Source organism: Balaenoptera borealis, assembly GCF_965194805.1.
Source record: "Balaenoptera borealis genome assembly, chromosome: 2".
In the NCBI taxonomy this organism is placed as follows: domain Eukaryota; kingdom Metazoa; phylum Chordata; class Mammalia; order Artiodactyla; family Balaenopteridae; genus Balaenoptera; species Balaenoptera borealis.
In genome coordinates, this window is record NC_138867.1 from 4,704,004 (window position 1) to 4,724,070 (window position 20,067).

Genomic DNA, 20,067 nt, shown 5'->3' on the forward strand with positions numbered 1-20,067 from the left:
ACAAATACAGTATGCTAACACATATATACGGAATCTAAGGGAAAAAAAAAAAAAGGCCATGAAGAACCTAGTGGCAAGACGGGAATAAAGACACAGACCTACTAGAGAATGGACTTGAGGATATGGGGAGGGGGTGGGGTGAGATGTGACAGGGTAAGAGAGTGTCATGGACATATATACACTACCAAATGTAAAATAGATAGCCAGTGGGAAGCAGCCGCATAGCACAGGGAGATCAGCTCCGTGCTTTGTGACCACCTAGAGGGGTGGGATGGGGAGGGTGGGAGGGAGGGAGATGCAAGAGGGAAGAGAAATGGGAACATATTGTATATGTATAACTGATTCACTTTGTTATAAAGCAGAAGCTAACACACCATTGTAAGGCAATTATACTTCAATAAAGATGTTAAAAAAAAAAAAAAGAAATAAAAGTAGAAAGAGGAAGTGCTGGGTAGAGATTACAGTGATGCAAAGTCAGAAAGCCAGGTTGAAGTGGACTTGAAGATGGGAAAGGCCATTCATTCAACTATTTGAGGAACAGCTCCAAACATTTCTGGAATGCCAAGGAAAGCTTGCAAGAATCTCCAGGGCTGGAGGGAGGGAATTTGAAGCACCTCGGCCTGTTCCACAACCACCCTGAGTGTTCCAGTAACAACTCCTTGCTTGATGTTATGACTTTGTTTATTGTCAGCTGCTCTTGGCACTGCCCCATGTGGCCAAAATCTCTTGCCCGCAGGAAAGCCTTCCTCACACAATAGGCCTGGGAGAGAGAAAACTGTCCTTGAGAAGAATGGCATTTCAGCTGGAAAGGAATTCTACCAGAGGCCAGGACCCCTGTATCTGCAGCCCAGAGTTCTGTGTCTCCGTGTCTGTCCTGAAGGCCGGCCTGGAAGGCCTCAGTGGCTGGCGTTATAACCCCGGTTTCCAGATACATTTTCTGAAAGCGTAAACTTTGCTGGCTGAGAATGTATAAACCTGGAGGGAATTTTTACTTTTTCTTGGAAGGCATTTGTCTCCCAGTATCTTAGAACTTAACAGTCTGCTTGTTATTGTGACAGTATGGCCTTCTAGCCCAGGAGCCTAACTCTGTGTGTGTGTGTGTGTGTGTCTGTGTGTGAAATGCATGATTTGCCCTTGTTTCCTCTGAATTCCCTCCTCCAGCCCCCGTCAGGCCACAGGCACCTTGCTCTCTGATTCCCCTCTTTATCTTCTCCAGAGATGTAGCAAGTTTGCTTCTAGATTGTCACGCTGCCTGATTTCCATGTTGACATTTTATTTTTAGCATAAAGTTTGGATTGACAGAAACACAGAAAAGGGTGAGATAACTGACTATTTACCAGCCTGGGATGCTCTCCTCACGTTGGGGTCTGTTGTGTTAGGGACTTGCTATTGGACAAAACCATAAACCCTTCTCCTCAAAGCTGGTGACTCAGGGAAACAAGTAGTGGTACCAGAGAGAAGTAAGAAACCAGGAGGTATTATTAAACAAAAACAGACATTCTCGCAGACTGGGCGATCTATAGTAAAATATTTAGGCATGTAAATGTTCTCCATCACACGCACTGTCGTATTCCTTCATGGGCCTTCGAGGTGCCGCCTTGGGAAGGCGAGGGCTTTCACATCAGAGCTGCCAGCAACATCTTAAACAATTCTGTTTCCCTATGTGTCCTCTTACCTGAATCCTATTTGCCCTGGCTGTTCCTCTCCACTGCCCCCCCACTGCCCTACCCTGATATCAAAAACTCTTTCACCAACAGGTGGACATCATGTTGTTTTCTTCCTGTGTCCCTTGAGGCCAAATTCTCAATGAGGCTAAATTCTCCACAATGGAGCTCATCAGACTCCAGGAATTATCCATCACTTCATGCCCTTTATCCAAAACAATTTGTTACTGCGTCCCAGCTCGTACTGCTCACCACACAACAGACGAGTAAATTGAGAGACAAGGTGTTGGGGCAAGGAATAGCTACTTTATTCAGAAAGCCGGCAGACCGAGAAGATGGTGGACGAGCACCCTATAGAACCATCTTACCTGAGTTAGAATTCAGGCTTCTTTTATACTAAAAGGGGAGGGGGTGTGGCTGGTTGTTGAAAACTTCTTGGTGCTGGAATCCTTAGTTTTTGCAGCTGTCCAGGTAGGTCTGGTCCCGGTGTTCCTATAAAACTCTGACAAATGTTATTTTCTGTTGTGCAACTTTTTAATGGAAATGTTATACTTTTAAAGGTCAGAGCCTTGGGAATGGGCTATCCTGTGTATGTCAGGCTACAGGCAACATTCTTTTACGAAAGGTGCAGAGCCAGCATGACTAAGCACAGGCAGCAGACCCAAGGGTTAGAGCTAAAGGAACAGATTCACTGTGGAGTCAGGTTTGTTCTTCTCTGCTACAAACTGAGTGATAATGTGTTTGGGTACCTGAATAGTTTGCCTGAGCCTGGCCACGTCATACCTGGATGGCCATTTTCTAAAATGGTAAATTCTAGAACAGACACCACGCTGGAAAGGGGCCCCCTGGGCCCCAGCCCTGTGTCCCTCCTCAGTTTCCTCCCCACCCCCTTTCTCCCTCTTGCCCTGTCCTCCACCTGGTCATCCCTCCCTCCTGACTCAGGTGATTCCCTGCCCCCTTAGCAGGTTAAAGGCTCTGGAAGTTCTGCTACAGAGGACACTTGTTAGCTACGTTCCACTGTGCTTTTCTGAAATGGATTTGGTCACAGATTCCTTCATCAAGAAATATTGCCAAACACAAGTTCATGTGTCCGATGCACAGTGAGGCCAAACAAACCGAAACATCGGAGTTTGGAGCAGAGAAAGGTTTATTGCAGGGCCATGCAAGGAGAACAGGTGGCTTATACCCAAAAAACCCTGAACTCCCTAAAGAGTTTAAGCAAAGCATTTTTAAAGACAACGTGAGGGACGGGCGTGGCTGGTTGCTGCAGACTTCTTGGTGTTGGAATCCTTTGTTCTCTCAGCTGTCCATGTAGGTCAGGTTTCGATGTCCTTATAAACCTCCAACAAGCAAATGTTATTCTCTGTTCTGCAACTTTTTATCTCTATATGAATGGAAAAGTGTTATACCCTTAAACGTCAGAGCCTGGAGAATGGACCATCCTATATATTTCAGGCTATAGGCCACATTCTTAACTCGAAGAAAAAGCAATAGAGGACAAAGGTTAAAGTAAAACAAACAGATCTAATATGGAGTCAGATTCATCCTTCCCTATTACAGAAACACCTATGAAGACGCCCAGGAACACACAGTGGGAGGTGTGGGCCTGGAAGGTTTGCTTGGGTAGAGTAAAACTTGACTGCTAGTCATGATGATTAAAAATCCCAACTTGTTTTTTTTTAATGAGAGAATCTCAAAACGGTATATGAAGGACAATGAAATGAGTACACATGACAAAGCCGGATCAGAGACAGCTCAAAAATCAAATGCAAGGGCAGCCCAGAGACAAAATCAGCATTGACGTTATACACGGTTACCGTAACTAAACTCACAGTTACTCCTCACATTATCCCCAAAACATGTGACCAGAAATGGCAGAGGTTGGGTGTACTGTCAAAAGGAGATGCACAAACAGGAAACAAGCATGAGTTGACTGTTGATGCTTAGATTGGCAGCCTTAGTTGCATCTTTAATACATGGAAAGAAAATCAGACTGTAAATGTGGTGATTTCCTTGTATTTCCTCACTTCTTAGTGTGTGTGTAGCGGGAGTTCAAGGCATGTGTCTAGGAAAACAATTAATTATTAGGGTCCTACTTTTTTTAAAATTATTATTTATTTATTTATTTATTTATTTTTGGCTGTGTTGGGTCTTCGTTTCTGTGTGAGGGCTTTCTCCAGTTGCAGCAAGCAGGGGCCTCTCTTCATTGCGGTGCACGGGCCTCTCACTATCGTGGCCTCTCTTGTTGCGGAGCACAGGCTCCAGATGCGCAGGCTCAGTAATTGTGGCTCACGGGCCCAGCCGCTCCGCGGCATGTGGGATCTTCCCAGACCAGGGCTCGAACCCATGTCCCCTGCATTGGCAGGCAGACTCTCAACCACTGCGCCACCAGGGAAGCCCTAGGGTCCTACTTTTAACATCAAAAAGGTCATCAGAGATCACTTGCCTTGGGAGGTTAGGACATACATTCTCAGAAAGCTGGCTGTCCAGAGGCATGGACGGGGTGGGAAATCACCACGAAAACCTCAGCTTTAGGAATCCTGATGGAATCACTTTTGTCAAGATGGTTCTTTCTTGATGCCCAGGGGCCTGAGGGTCCCAACAGCTGTAGTGTTTCCCTCATCCAGGCCAGCAAATCAGTCCAATCATTAGACTACACAGCTCCGAGGACTGGTGGTGGGTTTCCAGGAACCCCTGCAGAGAGGATGTTGCCAGAAGCGAAATGCTGAAGGCAGGCTGACCAGGTCAAATCCCTACCCGGGCCATGGTTTTCCTTCACGTCTCTGGGTCCCCATGTCCTCATCTGTGAAGTGGGGGTCCTCGCCCGATCCTCGCCCACCTAATCTACTGCAAAGAGTGATGGTGATTAAATACACTGATAGATAGCGTCTCTGGCACATATTAGGCGCCATGGGACCGTCAGCTGTCACCTGGAAGTTTATAATCAAATGAGGAGGTGCAGGCTTCCCGGTGCTCTCAGGAGGCACGTGGCCAGCTGAGAGCATCTCTGGTTCACCAGGCTGTTCCGTACTTGTTGGGGCAACCGTGAACGGGGCAGAGAACACACAAGCCACATGCACGAGGGCTTTCTAGGACAGAGGGGACTTGAAATCCCTGTTTCTGTATGCCAGACGCGCTCCTGCTCGGCCCGCCAGACGCGCTCCTGCTCGGCCCGCCAGACGCGCTCCTGCTCGGCCCCCAGACAGCCAGGCTTGCTTCATAACATCACGTTCAATGGAAAGGATTTCCCCAAATATGGGCAAATGCCTGAAGTGAGAATCTGGTGCACCTTTAACCGGAAGCCTCGTTGAAAACAAGTATCAGACAGGAGAGCCTCTGGTATCCAAGAGCCTCGCGGTTGCTGACTTTGAGAGTTTGTGGACACAGCAGACGTGCAAGAGTGCAAGCTGGGGCCCTGAGCCCCGGAACCGGCCTCTCTGACCCATGTGATAAGCGGAAAGGTGGATAGCGCCAGCCAGGGGTGTTTCAATACCTGTTTAAATGTTGGCTTTGAACAAGATGCTTCAGCTTTTCCCACTTGCAACAGTTCTGTGCTTTAGAAAACTGTGTTCCTGAGCCAGGGAGTCTGCGGTGACCCCAGCAGAGATGGGCAGGATCTCCCCTCCCTCCCCACCTGACATGTGTTCCTGTGTGTCCACATGGGGAGTCCCCTCCCCCCGCACCTACTCAAATAGGGGCGCCCTCATCTGACGTTTGGGCAACAGCCCCCTTGCCACTCTCAGCACCTGGATGGGCTGCTTTGCCTCAGAACCTTAGCCAAAGTCCTCGGAGCTCCACTGCCCTCTTAGGGGGTACGGAGTCAACTCAGATAAAACATTAGTCTTCTGGTTGAAGGGCAATTGAATTCCCAACGTGGTATATGGCCTAAGAAAGAACAATTCTGAGGGGCTGCGGTGATGTGTTTTGTGTTAAGCCCCAGTTACTCAGTGATGAGACCGGTCACTGGAACACTGGGAAATTCCACGGGGGTCAGGAGTAAGTAACGTGAAGGGTGAGGTATTAACCGAGGTGGAGAGGCAGGCGGGCTGGGTAGCGTGGGACTCCAGGGACATCATGTCCTCCAACCAAAACCAGGGTCAGGCGGAAGGAACTTCACAGGACCCAGTGCCCTTCATCATAGGAAAGGGGTGGCGATTAGCTTGTCCCTGTATCTGTCTTACACCCGCACTGTCCCTTCCACTCATCCGCACGCTGGAGGGAGACATTGTATTAAATATAATCGTGCCCAGTGGACATGGATACTTCCATCTGCAGGCTGAGGACCCACATTCCAGTGTTCCGTGCCCAAGAAAAACAACTGTAATCTCCTGATGCCCAGCTAAGTAACAGTCATTCAAGCCGCTATCCAATGATGGCAAAAAAACCGCAAGAAACTCATCACTTAATAAAATGCTGTTTACACACGAATGCTAACAAAAATGAAGGAAAATATATTGCTTTTATTTTAATCATTAGCTCAGGTTCAGAGGGTGAATATTAAGTCCGTCTTATACCATTTCAGGATGTTCTTGTTTCCTTTGTTTCCTGAAATGCCTACACTTTCCTCATTCTCATCTCTTTCTTATAGATGACTAGGTGTCACTCTGGACCTGAGTCAGTCTCCTAACCCGGGAGTGACATAAAGAACAGTCCGTCATTACCTCTGTCCCTCCAAGAAGTAGGTTTGGGTGAAACAGGGTTGACGTGTGTTCCTCCCACATGAAAGAGGAGTCTGGGCAGCCAGTGGGGGAGCTAGAGGGCTGCACAGGGTTACAGAGGCCCCTGCAATCTGACTGCAACCCATCCTTGGACACAGCACAGAGCCATCTCAGGGTCCAAGATCATCACTGGAGCTCCAGCCATTGCATCCACGTCCCAGCCAGCAGGAAGGAGGGAGAGAGGAGCACACCCTCCTTCGAGGACACTCCCTGGAAGGAGAACTTGCCACCTGTGCTGACATTCCACCAGCCAGAACTGCTCTCCTGATCTCACCAAGCTTCACAGAAAACTGGGAAACATAGTCTTTATTCAGGGTGGCCACAGGCCCAAATGGGAATAAAAATCAGGGTCCTGTTAGGAAGGAGGGAAGACAACTTGCTGGCTCACCCATATTCGTTCTTCGTATGACAAGAGAAGAATAATTAAGTGACCACAAAGGTGACATTTATCATGCAATTCAAGTTATTTTTATGTTTCTGGTTACTAGAGCCAGGACTGGATGGATACTTGCTTCTTGCTTTTCTGACACCTGAACTGTCCCCAAGAATACCACACCTTAGCATGAAGTCTCCATTCTCCCACAGGGGCTTCATCCAAATGCATTCTGAAAGTGCAACTAAAACTTTTGTCCAAAAGAGCATTGCCATTCCCGACTGGATTACGCCATCTAGCCGTCCCTTAGGAGTCCTCCTTTGGGAATAGGCTTCCGACCAGCTCCTGAGGAACTCCAGAATTGGAAGCCCACACCTCCACATCCCAGGGCTTCCTCAGCTCCGGAGAAGCCCGGAAGCTGATGAAGGCTGCACCCTGCTTGCTGTGCTGTCCCGTGAGCAGACGACCCTCCGCATGTCAGGCGACGCTGACGATCGCTTCCCTTCAGGTACTGCTTCTGACAGTCCCCACTGTGACAGGTGTGTTGTTAAGGACTTTGCATCTTACGGATTATTTTTTCTTTGTATTTATTTACTTTTTAAACATTTAAAAATTTTTTAAATTTTATTTTATATTGGAGTATAGTTGATTAACAATGTGTTAATTTCAGGTGAACAGCAAAGTGATTCAGTTATACATATACGTGTATCTATTCTTTTTCAAATTCTTTTCCCATTTAGGTTATTATAGAGTATTGAGCAGAATTCCCTGTGCTATACAGTAGGTCCTTGTTGGTTATCCATTTTAAATATAGTACTGTATACATGTCAGTCCCAAACTCCCTAAAGATCCCTTCCCTCCACCCTTCCCCCCGGTAACCATAAGTTCGTTCTCGAAGTCTGTGAGTCTGTTTGCTGTTTTGTAAGTAAGTTCATCTGTATCATTTCTTTTTAGATATCATATATTTCTCTTTCTCTGTCTGACTTACTTCACTCACTATGACAATCTCTAGGTTATTTTTTTCTTGAGACTCTAGAAATAGACTTCTTACCCCAGCCTCATTTTCCAGGTGAGGAAATTAAGGCTTGGAGATGGTAAGTGACAGTCCCTGGTCCATGCAGGTTGTGAGTGAGGGAGCTTGGGCCAGGTGACCTCAGAGCTCAGAGCCACATTCCCACCCCCATTCTAGCCACAGTCCACTGCAGCGCCCGGTTAGGCCAGGCGGGGCCTCACACTATATCTTTGAAATGTAGTTAAAGTAAAATGCATTTTTAGATGAGTAGGCAGCAAATGCTGCAGACTTTGCTTGCGCAAGATTCCCTGGAGACTAAGTCAAGCCAGTTTATCGTGGCTTCCAACCAAATTTAGTTGCCACTTTTCATTAGTATTGTTTCAAAGCCAATGATGGATTTGGTAATGTGATTTTTATGTGTCTAGCTTCTCATCAGCTGTCTCCCCAGAGACGGATTTTTATGTTGAGAGTCTCAGCACTCACGTGTGTCTTTTATTGCCAGTGGTATTAACCAATACCTATTGATTTCCTGCTTATGGCCACTGGGACCCAGGTCTGGGAGCTGTCCCAGAACCAACTTGGCCCTCGCTGCTGTGATTCATTCTGTTAGGGTAAAACCTTTCATAATCCTGTGCTTTCTGAAAGAGCGATTGAGCCCTAGGCTGAAGCGAGCTGGTGGGTGAGATACCAACCATGTGACTGAGCCTTTCCTGCTCTCTCTCTTTCTTCTTTCTGCCTGTTCCTAGACCACGTCCCTTGCCACATTATTTTCCATTATTGATAAAGTCCCATCTAGGAAAACGGTGAAATAAAAATCCATGGTAGACCTAGAGAACACTGTAATTATCAATAGCATTGTATTGAATCTTTTAATAGCTTGTGGTGTGGTACAGTTTGACCTATATCATTTCGTGATTTTCACGGTAAACAGTGTAAAATGAGCAAAAAAAGGATTATTCTCATGTAGAGATTAGGATATTGGTTCAAAGCAATATGATTCACCCCAGTTCCTTTAGCTAGCAATTCAGAATTGCAAACTCACACCAAAGTCTTATCTCTACCCCGCTGCTTTCTCCATACATAACACAGCACTTTAGCTTATGAATTTGACCTTCATTTTATTTTATCAGCATGTCAGTTACTCAGTGGGGCCCAAAGTGGAAGTGGGAATGTTTTTCCAAATGCTATTGATGGTGGGTGTTTTTTAATGAGTGCAACTAATAAGTCTTTGAAGCTTTAATGACTGGAGGAGTAAATTCCAATGGAAGTTGTAAACCACCTAAATAAAGAGTGAATAGTGCTCTAAGGAAAATCTTCACCAGTGGTTCCTGCCAAACCTGTGTGTAAAATATGAACAAATCTTGGAGTTGAAAAAAATATAATCATTAAAATAAAAATTAGCAATAGCTAGGAGGGGCTCTAGACTGACCGCAAACGAAGAGTTAATACATTGAATAGTTGTGCTGAAGAATTTTCTTAAGATTAAACCGAGTGGAAAAAAATGTAAAAACAAAATAGAAAAGCAATAAACAGAAACAGAAGCTAAATAAAGAGTAAAGAGATTACAAAATAAAATAGAAAAAGGAGTTAAGAGGTATAGAAGACAGATTGGGAGAACAGAACACGTCTAAGTAGGACTTCCAGAAGAGGGCAGGATGACCCCCTTTCCAGTGGCAGGTCCCAGCCTCACCCCACAGGCCTCCCCTGCCAACTGTTCCGTGCTCCCAGTCCCTCCCCTGGTGCCCAGCCCACCCTCCCCCAGCTCCAGTGACTTAAGCTCCAGGCATGTGCCCCTCCATCGCTGTCCTGCCTGCCCTCAGTCCCTCCCAGTTGCTTGTTCTCCTTGGGAACCTTTTGCCAATTGGTAGGTTGTCACCTCAAACCTGCCCTGCCTCGACTCTGCCCTTCAGAAGTTTTTCTTGTCCATGATGGCATCTTTGTTTCGTTCCCATGTGCCAGTGCCAATGCTGTTTTCTTCCCATTTTCCTTATCGTTTTTGTTATCTGGTAGAAATTCGGGAAGCAGCGATGGTGGGGCTCCTTCACATCTTTATGGTGAACCTGAACTGAAACGCCGGTGGGAAGGATGTAGCAGACAATCAATCTTAGAGGCACGAATGACTGTCTAAAATAATCAACATTTCATTTGTGGCAAGAGAGTTGATTGAAGCTGGAAAATGTGGATGCAAGTTAAATTACGCCAGACAGAACTCAGGATCTGCTTGGAAATCTTGAAGGTACTGCTGGATGTTATATTGATTACACTTAATACACCAAAACAAAAAAAAAACTTTTTGCTTTTCTTGTGTTGCTAAAAAAAAGCAACCATTCTTTATGTGACTAAGTAGTTGATTCATGAAAGAAAAAGAAACAGTTTCATCTGGTATAAAGTCGAGCTTTAAATCGATGTCTGGGAATGTTTGTTAAATCCCTAAAACCCTTTATTTTCTGATTAAGTTTTGTTGCAAGCATTATAAGTTTGGTTATAAAAGTTCTCACTTGATATATTAAAATTCCTCATTAAGTATGTTTGTCGTTGTTGTTGTTTACAGAAAGAGTCTTTCTCCTCAGTAACCTTGAATAGAGACAATGGAACTCAACAAAGATGATGAGAAGCACGTTTGTTTGTTTGTTTTCTCCCTCAGGTAGGAGGATATGAGAAGGATATGAGTTTTCATCACAAAGTGGGTGGAAGGCGAGGAGAGAGCCTGAGGTCTGACAATGTCCCCTGAAACACTGTCTTGGGCACAGGATAGGCGTCTGAGAAGCAGAACGTGTGCCTTTCCAAGTAGCTTTCTCTCACGGAAATTCTCCTCTTTATTTTTCATCTCTTCTTTTTTAGTTATCACTGAGATTCAAACTCTTTCTGCTAGCGAGTCATGATAAAATGAAATTAGAAGAACTGAGTTCAAGTGTTACATTTGCCACTCCCTAATAAAATAAATTGATGCTCTCTGGTTTTGGATTTTTAAGTTTTCCTCTATGTGAAATGGGAAATAATAGCCACTGAACTGGATTGGTGTGCGATTTTTAGGAAATATCACTGGGAAATGGGAGTCTGAAATCTCTGGGAGACCCTCATGGTGCTGCTTGGATTTAAATCCAAGGTCTTATTCGTGCACAACAGCAAATGGTGGGATTGGACACCCTCTCCTCTACCCCCAGACCAATGGCCCAACCCTAAGTCCACTTCAGACCACATGCCGAGCTACCAGCCGTCCCGCATTCTTGCCAGCAGTTCCTGGTGTGCTCAGAAACTCAACACAGGACAGGACAGCTGGTGACAAAGTGTGATCAAGAATGTTCATCCCTCTGCAGGGAGCTCCAGAAAACCACAGGCCAAGTTCCTACAGAAAGCTTGTGTCTAACATCGAAAGCCCAGCATCAGTGTTTGGACAGAGTACAGTAGAGGCAATAGGACTAATAACACATAACGAACACACACGTGACTCATGCATCTGGAAACCGCTCACAACCCTTTTCGTATATTAGCACATCCAATTCTCGAAGCAGTCCCATGAGCGTCACCATCATCCGCCTCCTTTTGGAGATGGGCACATTGTGCTGGGCAGTGGTGACTCGCCCTGTCTCTCGGGCAGTGGCTCCGGTGTCTGTGCTCTTGACCTCGCTCTCCACTGGACAGACATGTGCTTCCACTACTCTGGATTTAAGCACCCTTTTCTGAGAACAAGAAAACATACAGTTTAGGACCTACCCTAAAAGAACAAGAATGTGAAGGGAAGCAGCCTGGCTAGAAGAGTTAAGAAAGGCTGTTGTATTTGGCAATCAAGACAGCCCAGGAGACATTCACAGAGAAGTTTCAGGAGGTCCTTTGGGGAATGCAGCACGAGGAAGGGGACATGCTCAGGCTTTGGGCAGCAAAGAGAAGGACGTTATGACAGTAGTTTAAGCATGTGACGAACTCAGAAGATCCTCCTTATAGGAGGTGAGACCTGCATGTGTTTTAGTAGAAGGAGCAGAGCCATGAAAGGGGAAGATGTGGGAGATTCAAAGCCAACATAGATATTGATGGAGCGAGGGTCCGGAGGAAGCTGGGAGAGGAAGGGGATCTGCTTGCAGAGCACAGATGGAAGAGATGACATTGCCAAAGAGGAGGTCTGCTTGTCCGTCTAAAAGGTGGAAGCTTGTGAGAGGAGCTTAGAACCCATGACACCACCGGCAACACCTCCCTGGCTCTGTCACTGATGTCACGAGTGTGCCCTGGATTGTGTCTGTGCAGAGACATTTATACAAAGCTCACTGTGTTCATCAGTAAAGCAAGAGGACCGCTCCAGTAAACTGTGCTGCTGTATGAAAACAACCGCCTTGGCCTCATTAGCTCTGTAGTCTGGACAGTTCCACTGAAAGCTGCTGCTGTACTTATTCCTGAAATTCCTGTGCTCAAAGAGGAAAGTTGAAAGATATCTCTCTGGATTATGTCAAGTCAGAGCAGAGACAACCACTTTCCAAAAGCAGCTTGTAGTCAAGTCTGGGTGTTAAAATTGCCTGCCCAGATTTACGCCTCACTTGTAACTATTAATGAGTGTCTTGTGTTTATTTTGCTTTGAAGTTGTTAAATGGAGATAGATCATTAGATTAACACATACTGTACAAATAGTCCATTATCCTCCGAATCCCCCACTGAGGAAAAGAGGCATCTGCAAATCTAATCTGAAAGGTTGGTTTGAAGTAAAACTGTGGCAAACTTCCCAGAGGCTCACGGCTTTCTGGGTCCCTGACCCTGCATCTGTGTCCCGAAACCATCTCAGCAGTGTGAGCCCTGCCACCAAGCTCAGGCCATTCCCCAAATGCCCAGGAGGGAGGGAATTTAGTAAGCATAAATACTCACACCCACACCTGTAAAATAAATGTGCATTTCATATGCAATCTACTTAATCATAAAAGCCTCATGTGCTTGTACGTTAATCAACTTATAATTGGTTTTTCTAGGAGGTGCTAAAAATGAGGACATGAAAATAAATACCAGGTGAAGGAAAGGTAGAAGGGTTTATCCTTCAGCTCTTTTATGATTTACTAATACTTTTGCATTTTGTGAAGTTTTCTTTAGAGCTTCAGTACACTAGACGATTACTAGTAGATCATTCATTTACAGGTCAGATGGTGAGTCTTGCAGACTAAGTACGCCCGTTCTATTTACTTTGAGTTATCGGTCCCCCTGGGCCTGAGACACTTTATAATCGCTCTCTTCTTCTCTGCTGCTCTCTCCTCTCTGCCACATCCCAAGGAAAATGTCTGTTGTGCTGTATTTTGGTGAACAAATATCACTGAATATTTACAATAAGCATTCAACACTAGATGATGTTGCAAAATATACAAAATTGAACAAGAAAGCGTCTCTTTATTAAGGAGGTCAGTGAATTAGCTAAGTTAACAACCAAGAATCTATAGCAGGTCTCCAAAACAATAGAAATAAAAGCAAAAATAAATAAATGGGACCTAATCAGACTTATAAGCTTTTGCATAGCAAAGGAAACCAGAAATAAAACAAAAACACAACCTACAGACTGGGAGAAAATAGTTGCAAATGATGTAACTGACAAGGGCTGAATTTCCAAAATATACAAACAGTTCATACAACTCAATAACAAAAAAAAAAAAAAAACCCAATAAAAAAATGGACATTTCTCCAAAAAAGACACATAGATGGCCAATAAGCACATGAAAAGATGCTCCACATCGCTAATTTTTAGAGAAATGCAAACCAAAACTACAATGAGGTGTCACCTCACACTGGTCAGAATGGTCATCATCAAAAAGTCTACAAATAATAAATGCTGGAGAGGGTGTGGTGACAAGGGAACCCTCCTACACTGTTGATGGGCATGTAAATTGGTGCATCCACTATGGAAAACAGTATGGAGGTTTCTCAAAAAACTAAAAATAGAGCTACCATATGATCCAGTAATCCCACTCCTGGGCATATATCTGGAAAAGACGAAAGCTCTCATTCAAAAAGATACACGCACCCCAATGTTCATAGCGGCAGTATTTACAATAGCCAAGATATGGAAGCAACCTAAATGTCCGTTGACAGATGAATGGATGAAGAAGCTGTGATACATATATACAATGGAATATTATTCAGCCATAAAGAAAAGAATGAAATAATGCCATTTGCAGCAACATGGAGGGACATAGAGATTATCATACTAAGTGAAGTAAGTCAAAGACAAATATCACATTATATCCCTTATATGTGGAATTTTTTAAAAAATGATACAAATGAACTTATTTACAAAACAGAAATAGACTCACAGACAGAAAACAAAGTTACAGTTACCAAAGAGGAAAGCGGGAGGGACAAATTGGGCATACGGGATTAACAGATGTACACTACTATCTGTAAAATAGATGAACATCAAGGGCTTACTGTGTAGCACAGGGAACTATACTCAGTATCTGGTAAAAAAACTATAATGGAAAAGAATTTTTAAAAAGAACATAGATGTATACATATATGTATAACTGAATCATTTTGCTGTACACCTTAAACTAACATAATATTGTAAATCAACTGTTCTTCAATTTAAAAAAAGAATTTATGGCAGGATAAGTGCCAAGAGAAAAGAGGGTTTATTAACTGTGACTTTTCATTTTCTGTATGTTTGGTGCTTTGACATTCAGGCCTTGCTAACCCTGGAGACACTGCCCCTTGCAGGGCCAGCCAATTCCAAGAGACAGTGAGGGCACACCTGCAAGCAGGCCCTTCATATGCAGACCAATGCACTCAGATCCCATGCCCCAGCCACCCCCTGTATGGGGCACTTACACTTGGGATGCTTTTCCCTGCCCTAGACACACCAGGTACCAGACAACTACAAACAGAGCGCCCTGAAATTATTCAAATCAGCCCAATCCTAAAACTGCCTACAGAGCTTAGCTTGTTTCTTCCTGTGGAAACCACAATAAAGACTCTTGTCCACGTTGACCCCTCACTTCCCCTGCCTCATAACTGACCCTGGTGCTTCCCTGTGTGGCCCCCCGTCGTGTGTTGCGTCCTCCTCTCGGGATCTGTGAGTCACAAATTCTATTTACAATGACTGTCATCTCCTGATCTGTTGGCCTCGCCAGCCACCCCCATCCGAATTCTCTAAAATCTTCTAACGGAAAATGAGAGCGCCATGGGCAGAAACCTGTTCTGTCTGGTTTACTCTTGTCCTGCAGCTTCCAGCACCATAATTGGTGCACAGTAAGCATGTAATAAATGCTTTTTGGATGAATAAATAAGTGAATGATCCAAATGCACTCTTCAGTTCCCCGTGCTTGAGAACAAGAACTGTTTATCTTTTAACAATGGCAGTTTATCCAAATTCAAACAGTAATAATACTGAAATTTCATGCAGGCATTTCATGGTCATTGTATCTTTTCTATCACGTCTACTAATCCATGTTGCAATTTCAAAGCTGTAAGATACACGTGACAGGAGGCCTCACACATTGTTTCTACACAAGCGGAAAGTGAGAATCGGATGAGAGGATGTGGAATAACAATCGCCACTCCACCTCCACTGTGCTGCTTTCGCCTGGAAAATGGTCCACAGGCATCGGGGACTTGCTTGTTCTTTTTTTCAGGGGGGATTTTCCCTTTAGCTCAAACTGAATGCGTTAGGGTATAACTACGTACGGTTTCGGTGGAGTAAAGGGGTGACATATGGACACTTGCACTTACAAAGAACATTTATTGTGCTCATTCTTTTAAAAGACACTGTGTCGTGTGGTTACCACCTTCTCAGGCCCTCTATTCTGAGGCTGTGCTCACTAAGAACAATTCTGGAATGTTCTTTGCCCCAAACCACTAGTCTTCTAGCATAGAGAAAAGAGCCCAGGCTTCGTAGCCAAAGGTATTTTTGGCTTTTGAGATGATGTAAAAATGAACTAGGTGTTGACCAGGTGGAACAAATGATTGCTTAGCCTCTCATGAAGTTCAAAAAGAATTTTACCAAATCTGCCTTTGGACCATATCCAGTGTTTGACTTTGCAATTAGGGGAAGGATATCAATTGTCACTCTAGCTGTCAGGAGGGTAGAATGGAACACAGAGTGAATTTTGTTTTCTGTAGGTTCACCCAGGATGCTGTGAATTTCCTGAGGAAACTAATACTATTAGTTAGGTGAAGCTTCCCTACATCAGAGAGCATATGTGCATTGGCTTTTCAATGCACCCAGGGCATGAACACAGGAGCAATTGATTGATGTTAACGGCAATGGCTCTGAGGATGTCAGCCACATCCCTGGCCCTGGCTCTCTACTTGGGGTCCTTCATGCTGCCTCTTCCCTAACTTGTGGTCAAGACTTGGGCTTCGCTTCCAAAAACACCTGGTGGAGCCCTCCAGTGACCCAAGGACTTGGATCTAGCTGGGTGTCTTGCTAGGTTTCTCCCCAGGATTAATTTTTTTCCCTCTGATCAAATCCTGCATTTTGGCTCAATAAAGGCTATAGAGAAAATTCCTCTGTCACCTTAAACCCAACCCCAGATTCCTAGAAACCAAGCTTAGTTCAGGTCAGTGCCCAAGTCTCACTTTCCTGGAAGAGGGAATTGCACCCAAAAGACACACAGAGGAGACCAAATGTAACCAAGAAGAAGAGAGATCCAGGCCATTCCAGGAAGTTTCTCGGTTCCAGGAGCAAAGCATCCCCCATAAGAAGGAACAGGACCCATCTGTCCATAGGCCAAGATTTACCTTTCATGACTTACTATACACAATTGTAGCTAAACTAAGGAAAGAATAAATAATGTGAAACTTTTATTTAATAGTTAACTTTTATTTAATTCCTGCTGATTATTTTGTGGGTTTAACAATCTGGGTTAAAGAAACCTTAATCATTGTTTTCCTCAGATTTCCAGGTTGTTTGGGAAATTGAGTGCCGTTCCTTCAAATATGCTGCTTTCACAAGCTTACTTTTGTCTGGCAATGCTCCACATTAAAAAATGACACCAAACTCACAATAATTTTAATTAGACTCTTTAAAATGGTGTTAAAAATTTTTTTTTAAAGTATTCTCAGAGAAATCTGAAATGTATTGACTTATGCCAAATAATTACATTTTTAAAACTACATTAAAGCTTAAAGGCTACAGCACAACAATAATCTAGGGTAAATGTGTGATATTCCAATTTTGGAAACTAGTTTATTACATATATTCACTGAGCAATGTGAAGTTCTTTTTACTCTAGAACCAAAAGTAAAATTTTAAGACAGCTGGTAAGTTGATACAAAAAAAAGCAATTCAGGAGATAGAATTTATACAACAGAATCTCCCATATGGGACAGTTATAAACCCAGGGAAGCAGATCACTCTAGGAGGACTGCATTAGCTGGAAAGACATGTAGACACCATTACAGAGGATACAGAGGATAAAGGACAACCGTACTTTATATTTAACTCACTTGGCAAGCTAGGCACATGGCAGCAGAAGCATGTTGCAAAATTCTAGAAAAGATCTGTTGAAATGTACCAAGTCTTAGTAAGAATTTTGTCCTTACCAATAATCCACAGTTCAGCCTACTGCAGAGATAAAAGGATCATATAATTATATGCCGACTCTGCAAATTGTTGAAAGGGGAAGACGAGTACCCAAGGGCCAGGTCCCCGACAAGAAAGGCATTTCCACAGATCATGTTTTCACAACCTCTCTTTACTGCACCAAAAAGCAGAAAAGCATGTAATGTCCCAATGGGTGTCCTTGGGAACATTCCTTTTTCAAGTATGTGCTCTGGGAAGTCAACAGAGATCAGAAATAGGAGATAAGATGGAAAAGGAAAAAAAGTCAGTGAGCAGCCAAATTGTACATCTCCCCACCCTGTCTTTTAATACTCTACAGGTACAAAAGGACGTTCCAGAGGAAAAAGTCCAGAGGGGCCGTATAGACAACCACAGAGAGCATGGGCTCCACCAGGCCTCTCCTCGTCCAGGCCCAGGCCAGCAACAGAGCAGGGCTCCGTCCCTCTGACCCTGCCCTCGGGACAGAGGACCCAGGCTGGACGTCTGAAGGCCCTGAGATGGGGGCTCCAAGGGTGTCCAGGGGCTGTGTGTCCAGTACCCACGGGTCAGCTGGACCTCTGCGTAGCACGTTTAAAATGAACAGAAATAACCAAGATGTACAGAGGAAATGTGCCTTTCTGGGTTTTTTAAGTACGTATTTATTCCATAAATTTTATTTTTCATATTTTTATTTCAGCAAAGTCACTAATTGTGTTGTTATACATCAAGATATTCACATCAAGTATGTTCTATATATTTTTTCACCTCTTTATTGGAGTATAATTGCTTTACAAAGTTGTGTTCGTTTTTGCTGTACAACAAAGTGAATCAGCCATATGTATACATATATCCCCATATCTCCTCCCTCTTGAGCCTCCCTCCCACCCTCCCTATCCCACCCCTCTAGGTCTTTTGGGTTTTTTTTTTTAATTTTTATTGGAGTATAGTTGATTTACAATGTTGTGTTAGTTTCAGGTGTACAGCAAAGTGAATCAGTTATACATAAACATATACCTACTCTCTTTTAGATTCTTTTCCCATGTAGACCATTACAGAGTATTGAGGAGAGTTCCCTGCGCTGTACAGTAGGTCCTTATTAGTTATCTCCTTTACATATAGTACTGTGTATATGTCAGTCCCAATCTCCCAATTTATCCCTCCCCCCTTACCCCTTTGTAACCATAAATTTGTTTTCTACATCTATAACTCTATTTCTGTTTTGTAGATAAGTTCATTTGTACCCTTTTTTAGATTCCACATATAAGCAATATCATATGATATTTGTCTTTCTCTGTCTGACTTACTTCACTCAGTATGTGCTTTTCTTTTTCCTCTGAATCTGAGTTCACCTTCAGTATAAGCCCTCAGTTTCCCTGGTTAATAGCAAGGACAAAAGCAAACAAACACAAAACCAGAGTGAATTCTCGACCCGCATCACAGGTGCCTTAGCAATGGAAGCTGAAAATAAGCAGCCGGGTCCTTTGGGGTCGCTCACTGCCCTAGGGTCCCCCTCCCTCCTCCTGGGGTGGCATCTGCTCAGGGGCCTAGGAGCCATTGTGTAAGGCAGACCCCTCCCCGCACTGAGTTCCTGAAGGAATGGGCAGGGAGCCCCTTCTGCTCTGGAATCCTGGGCTTCTTGGGCACCCCTATTTCTCCTATGACCCAGGCAGCTTTTACGGCAAGGTGTCTCAAAAAACCAGCCCAACTAGAGGTGAAGTTCCCTCCTGCCCCACCGGCCACTAGGCCACCCCCTCCGGCTTCCCCACTAACCAGGAAAGGTCCTTATCCCCTTCCAGGGTGTAGGAACGCTTCTTGATCAAATTCTGGATCCTCCCTGCTCGCCGCTTATAACAAAGTCCAGGCTGAAGCCTCTGTGTTCTGCTTTTAAGTGATTACAGCCCAGGTTTCAGAGTTCTGGGAAAAACCCTTTTCTCCCCCCAGAACTTGGCTCTCGCCTTTAACACAGGGCTCTGGTGGCCACTGTCCCCAGAATGCCCTTTCAATGCTCACTCGAAGCATCACTGCTCAGCGTGTGTGTCATGTTTCAGGTCCCAGGCTGCACGGTCCACTAAGCCGGCACTTTTCAGCTCCAAGGCCTGGGTGGTCCCGCCCAATTAGCTCAGAATTCCTGTGTCCACCCACCGGGCTTGGAGGTGACCAGCAGAGGCTGACCACCAACTTCCATCCCTGATAAGGCTCTCAAATTCCTGCGGCTCCCAGCCAGTGCCACCAAGGGTTCCCTCAAGGGCAGGAGTCCAGACATCAGGGGTGTGGCCGGCCCTCCCTGGCTGGCCACCTCCTCCCCAACCCCTCACCTCTTAGATCCCTCCTGGTGCTGATGCTGACAGCTTACAGAGAGCATCCTGGTGTGCTCTGCGCCCTCTTGGGGTTCCCTTTTCCAGAGTCGATTTCCTGTTCTGTCCCTTAGTGGGGTGGGCTCTGTCCCTGTTGGAGGGACGGAACAACCTCTGAGGATGGCTGTGTGAGTGTGAGTGTGAATGTGCGTCGGACTCTCCACATAAGTATGAATAAATCCCCACTTGACCCCTCATCTGCACCCACCTACTCTGTAGAAAACCTAACTTCAGATCTCCAGCTGTCTCCCTCTGAGACCCAAGCTCGGGAGGAGAAAGGATGACCCAGGGGATGTTCCCCTAAAGCTCCAGGTTCCGTGTGTGGCCCGGCAGCGCAGGTTACCGGTCCAGGGGCCAAGAGCACTCCAGTGTGCAGACCTCAGTGAGCAGCCCAGCGGGCCCCTAACCTCCTGTGAGCCCTGCGGGTTCGTGACTCAGGCTGTG

General features: G+C 44.9%; 2 long non-coding RNA genes across 2 annotated transcripts in view; one reads left to right on the top strand and one right to left on the bottom strand.

The window, feature by feature from the left end:
- The window catches only part of LOC309623420, a 29,775-nt gene extending 13,242 nt beyond the window's left edge, over nt 1–16,533 (top strand). The window contains exon 2 of the long non-coding RNA XR_014241370.1: nt 6,253–16,533. This is a non-coding gene — a long non-coding RNA (uncharacterized lncRNA). The remainder of the gene's footprint in view (nt 1–6,252) is intronic.
- Nucleotides 1–20,067, bottom strand: part of LOC309623421 — a 720,194-nt gene that overhangs the window by 46,232 nt on the left and 653,895 nt on the right. The window lies entirely within an intron of this gene.